General features: G+C 38.1%; 1 pseudogene; it reads left to right on the forward strand.

Annotated features, from left to right (window-relative positions):
* The first annotated feature begins 1,131 nt into the window (after positions 1 to 1,131).
* On the forward strand, positions 1,132 to 1,398 carry LOC112849955 (ATP synthase F(0) complex subunit f, mitochondrial pseudogene; annotated as a pseudogene).
* Positions 1,399 to 5,771: the final 4,373 nt, after the last annotated feature.

Consider the following 5,771-nt stretch of genomic DNA (forward strand, 5'->3'; position numbering starts at 1 on the left):
TTCCCCCCTTTTATGTTGTAGTTGCCGCTTATATTACTGCATCTACATGCATTGAAACCCCCACCAATCTTACATTTTTGCTGTTAGCAGTCATACAGCTTTGAAGTAACTTCTGGGGAAAAAAATATTCTGTTACATGTATCCAAACATGTGTTTGTTCTTCCTTCATTCCTGCCGTTCCATCTTTCCCTCTCGAACCTTTTGCCTTTAGATTGAAAAACTCCCTTTTATCATTTTTTTAGAGCAGGTCTGCCAGCAATGAATTTTGTTAGTTTTCTTAGTCTAGGGATATCTTTATGTCACTGTCACTCCCAAAGGATATATTCACTAGATGTAAAAGTCTCAGTTAATTCTCAGATCTTTTCTTTAAGCAGTTTAAAGATGTTGTTCCACTGTCTTCTAGGCTCTGTGTAATGTGTTATTTTTCTCTGGCTGCTTTCAAGATTTTTTTTTGCTTTAGCTCTGGTTTTCAGCAGTCTGATTATAATGTGTCTGGTATGGTTTTCTTTGAGTTTATTTTGTAACCTTATATGTTTCACCATATTGGAAAGTTTTCAGCAATTATTTCTTCAAATATTTTTTCTGAACCAATCTCTTTTTCTTTGGGGGACTGAAATGACACACATGTTATATCTTAAAATACTATCCTATAGGTACCTGATGATCTGTTCACTTTTTAAAGATATTTTCTCTTCAGTTCTTTATTTTGGATGATTTCTATTGATCAGTCTTTAAATTCTGCCATCCAGTGGCCTCACTTTTACTTCACACATTACATTTTTCATTTCTAAAATCTCCTTTTGGCTCTTTGTTTATGATTTCTATCTCGCTCCTCAGAATTGCTATCTTTCCTTCACTTCAAATGTGTTCAATTCCACTTTGTGGAAGGTGATCATAGTTGTTTTAAAGCCTAGTAACTTCAACATCTGGATCATCTCCGAGTAGGCATCTGTTGATTGTGTTTTGAGAATTGGTCGTAGTTTCCTGCTCCTTTGTCTGCTGAGTAATTCTGGATTGTATTCTGGACATTTTGAATATACACTGTATTATGAAACTCCAGGTCCTATTAAAGTCCTCCGTACAATGGTGACTTTTTACATTTTTAGTTGGCCAGACACCCAGAACTCCAAGATGGCATCATCTGCACCAGTGAAGATGAAAAAGCTCATGGATGGTAAACTAGCAGAGTTGCCAGACTGTATACTGATGAGGGATTTCACCCCTAACGTCACTGTTGGAGTGTTTCAAAGAGGTTGCTACTGTATTACAGCAGGTATGTCAATGTGAGGAAAGGGGGCGTGTCTAGGATTTCTATGGTGCTGGCAGCTTATGTGCTTTTCAGCGACTGTCATTCTTAACAAGGGACTCAAACATAAGCAGCTACACAAGTACTGCTGAAGAGGGCCCAGGGTGGAGGCACATTCTACCTTCCTTACCATAGCCTTTGCCGGGCACCCTTGAATCCTTTCATGTCCGAATTAAGAAGTAACACCCAGTAAAAGATGACTGGCATGTAGAAACAAATAAACAAATACATAAACAAAATCTAACGAGCCACTAACATGGTTAGTTTCAGACTCTAAGTTCGGTCTCCTTTGGTCAGTTAGTTTCAGTGTCAGTTCTGTTTTCAAATCTTCTATTCTGCTGCTTTCTATACCACACATGTGCTTCTTAGGGATTAGTCTTTAAATCATGCAGTAAATTACGATATAGATGACTTCAGTGTCTTTGTTATACAGCCAGGGATCATTTTTATGCATACAAAGCTCAGGTTTGAGACACAAGATTCCAATACGGCATTTTCTTTCATCAAGTCTAAGAATGATATGGATGTTATAATAGTGTCCTAAAGTTTTTTTTTTTTTTATTACTGCTTCTCATGCCTTTGTTGTTATTCTCCTCCCATGTATACTTAATCGTGATTTTTATTTGAATCACAAAACTACTAAAATGTATTTTCTTCTATTGTTGAAAGAATTTTGTTTCAAAATTTTGGGGATTTTTGTTTGTTTTTTCATGTTTACGAATTTTTGAGTGAGAGAAACAGAACGCAAGCAGGGGAGGGGCAGAGAGAGACAGACAGAATCTAAAGCAGGCTCCAGGCTATGAGCTGTCAGCACAGAGCCTGATACAGGGCTTGAACTCAGGCACCGGTAAGATCATGACCTGAGCCAAAGTTGGATGCTTAACCGAATAAGCCACCCAGGGGCCCCTGTTTATTTGTTTTTAAATGTGTATTTATTTTTATGAGAATGAAAGTGTGAGCAGGGGATGGGGGGGGCACGGACAGAGGACCCAAAGTAGGCTCCGAGCTGACAGCAAAGCCCGTACAGATGAAGAGCATTTTTCACCACTTTACACTGATTGTTATCCAATTTTCCTTTAGTCTCAATTTATCTCACTTTTACAAGGAGGCTTCGTGTCATTCTCTCTCCTCTGAGGATAACAAATGGATTCATGTTTTGTTCTTCCATTCACTAAGTATTTAAGTGCCTATCATGTGCTAGATACTGTTCTAGACACTATTTTTAAAAAAATAACTAGCTAAGCAAAGAAATGTGAGTCTTTTGAATAATTATCAACAACTTTCAGAGACAGACATTTGACACAATTTTCTTGCATCTTCCATAGCCTCTATTTACTTACAGATATCTATATGTTCTTTTGATAGTTCAGCCACTGGACTTCTACTGGTATGTTATCTAGTAAGATGATATTGCTAATGTGTTTATAATGAACTAATGAAATGAATAATATAGAAAAAAAAATAACTAGCTAAAAATAAATAAATACTGACACTAGGATGCATACATTACCAGGGAAATTGGGGAACTTATTTCTCTGTAGTTTTTAAGATAACTATTTGCCTATTCCGTATTATTAACTTGAGGATAGCTTAAGGCGAAGGGAATAGACAGTCTCCTTTCAATGTTCTGAGTTCAGTGAACTCTCAAGACTGAAATATCAAGGAGATACCACCAAACAACCCAGAGCGTCTCTAAGAGAAACCAAATTGTGTATAGTCTCTTGTCTGTCATGCTGTCTCTTCTCCTATCATGCTTCTCTCCAGCACCCCGTGAGTTCTGAAAGGAAAATAAGAGCTACGATCTCTGAAAAGTACTGTGAACTAATGGCCACAGCGCAAATATCCCAGCTTCTTGTCTTCGCAGAAATGCTTCGTATTCAGATTGCTCCCGTTTCTTCCACGTTGGTAAAGTCAATGGGAAAAGATACAGCAGACTAACCAGGATTTAAAAAAAAAAAAAATAGTTTTATTTTTCCGTACACAAATTCCCAGTAAGTGCGATCAGCGTAAAGATTTTTCACATCAAATAGAATTTGGCTTCAGTAATGAGATGACCGTGATACATACCCAACATAATACCAATGGCTCTTTAAAAACATATAAAAATGTAAGGAGAGAATATAATTCGCTTGTATGATTCAACCTGGGTTTATGCCCATTTACTGGCTGTGTGATGTGGGATAACTTGTTTAACCTCTCTGGGTCCCCCTTTCCTCAATTATAAAATTGAGAGAACAATAGCTATGCTAGAGTTGTCGGAATTCAATGCCTAACTTAGTAGATAATTAACATTAGGTAAATATGAATCCAAAGGTCAGTAAAACTTCTAGAAGAAAGTATATACCTCTGTCTGGAGAGTGTCCTTGGGAAGTGTTTAACCCAGCCACTTATATATTTTACAAATTGAAGAAAGCAGAAGAATCTCCTAAAACGTTGTCACATAAGGCAGAAGAACAAATCTTCTCTTTTAACAAATGTTTCCTTACTGCAATACCCAATTCAATTAGATTAGCCTGGATGTTTTTGGAAGGACCTGACTGTAATAATGCATAAAAGTTTTTCTAATAGCTGGCCAGGAGCTTTTGCTGACACTTAATGAAATCTGTTTAATTGCTCCAGCAACCCCTATATTGGCTGTTATGCTGGGGTCATTGGAAAACTCGACCCTGTGGTACTTGGGATACAAGAACACCTTCTGCTGATTGAAGCCTGTACCCTGTGGAAATGTTTTAATGTGATCCTTGAAGCGTGTCCTAGGAAATGCTGTCAACACATATTCTTCCTTGTCAGGCCTTTATTTGGTCAGGAATACTCAAGAGCTCTGTCTTTCTGCCTGTGGTTTACCACATTGTCTCCCGTTTGCTTTCAAATCTGGTTTAGTTGTGTTCAATGAAGCAGAGGTAGCTGAATAAGAGGGACATCATCAACATTACTCCTCCAGGGAGAATTTCCCATCAGATAAATCACTAAACCAGCTACCATGTTCTGATGCGCAGAAGCCACATCCTTGCCACATGATCATTCACTCGCAGAAAAACATGTTCTCAACATAGTGAGCAAAGGGACATGCCCAACAGACCTCGTGAAAAGCTGGGGTTGATGGCAAATACCCCAGATGAAGAATTTCAAAAGAAGAAGGAGAAGGCAAGAATAAAAGGGCAACTTATTCAGAATTCATACTATCACAGGTGGGTTTTTTTAATTACAAATAAAACTTTTTTTGGAGACTCCTATTGAACATAAACTAAAAGGTATGGCATAATTCATGAAAACTCATAGCTGCTCGTATAAACATAAATGATGTATATTATGGGTTGATAAAGTAGGGTGACTAGGTATTGACAAGCATAACATTTTGCCATATCCAGAGGTGGTGAGATGTATCCCCAAGGTGTGTTGCTGCTGTTATTTGTTTTTAGTGCATTGGAATTCTCGCAGAATAAGCAATTGCCTTAACGCTGATCATCTGACCAATTAAAAGTCTTAATGCATGAGTTTTTTACCAGTTCTGAGAATGGAGAATGTTCCAGTGCACAGAACTAACTTGATACGGGTTTTTACTCTCTAAAACAACTGGTACTTAGAGTAAAATTAAGGTTCACATTTCTTTGTATAAGAGGTAGACTTTTTAGAAATGTGATCATTAGAAACAACATCTTGATTTCACAAAAATAATTCTATTTTACAGCCTATATCGATCCAAGGAAAAACTTTCAAGCCCACTGTCTATGTTTTAACCCACTTGAAGTAAACTGGAATACTTGCACTGTGTTTTCATTTTAGGCATCTAGTCCTTTCATATTAAGGAATGATACTTAAAAAAAATTTTTTTTTAATGTTTCTTTATTTTTGAGAGAGACAGAGGGGAAGCAGGGAAGGGGCAAAGAGAGGGAGACACAGAATCTGAAGCAGGCTCCAGGCTCTGAGATGTCAACACAGAGCCCTACACGGGGCTGGAACCCATGAACTGTGAGATTATGACCTGAGCAGAAGTCAGACGCCCAACTGACTGAGCCAGCCAGGTGCCCCCAGAATGATACTTTTAGAATTGGAACCTTTTCTTCCTAATCACAGAATTCAAAAGGGAATGAAGTTCTTCAACCTGACAGTAATGAGTAAGAGCCACACTGGGCTTTCTCTTGCTCTTCAACGACCAATGGCCACCTGAAGCATCTGGATACTCCTCCCCCAAGAAGTTCCGAACAGTTACAGAGTGACAGACCTACAAACCAGAACACTAAGACATTGAACTAGAGAAAGATGAGAGGATATTTCTGAGCCAAAAAGAAAATGCGAGAACAAAAATCCACAGAATAACTAGAAATTAATATAGAAGAAATGTTCAAGACCGCTGTAAGCACAATAATGAATCAAACAAAAACAGGGGCACCTGGATGGTTCAGTTGGTTGAGCACTGAACTCAATTTCGGCTCAGGTGGTGATCTATGGTTTGTGGGATCAAGCC

Source organism: Puma concolor, chromosome C2 (genome assembly GCF_028749965.1).
Source record: "Puma concolor isolate L17-30 chromosome C2, mPumCon1.1.hap2, whole genome shotgun sequence".
NCBI lineage: Eukaryota > Metazoa > Chordata > Mammalia > Carnivora > Felidae > Puma > Puma concolor.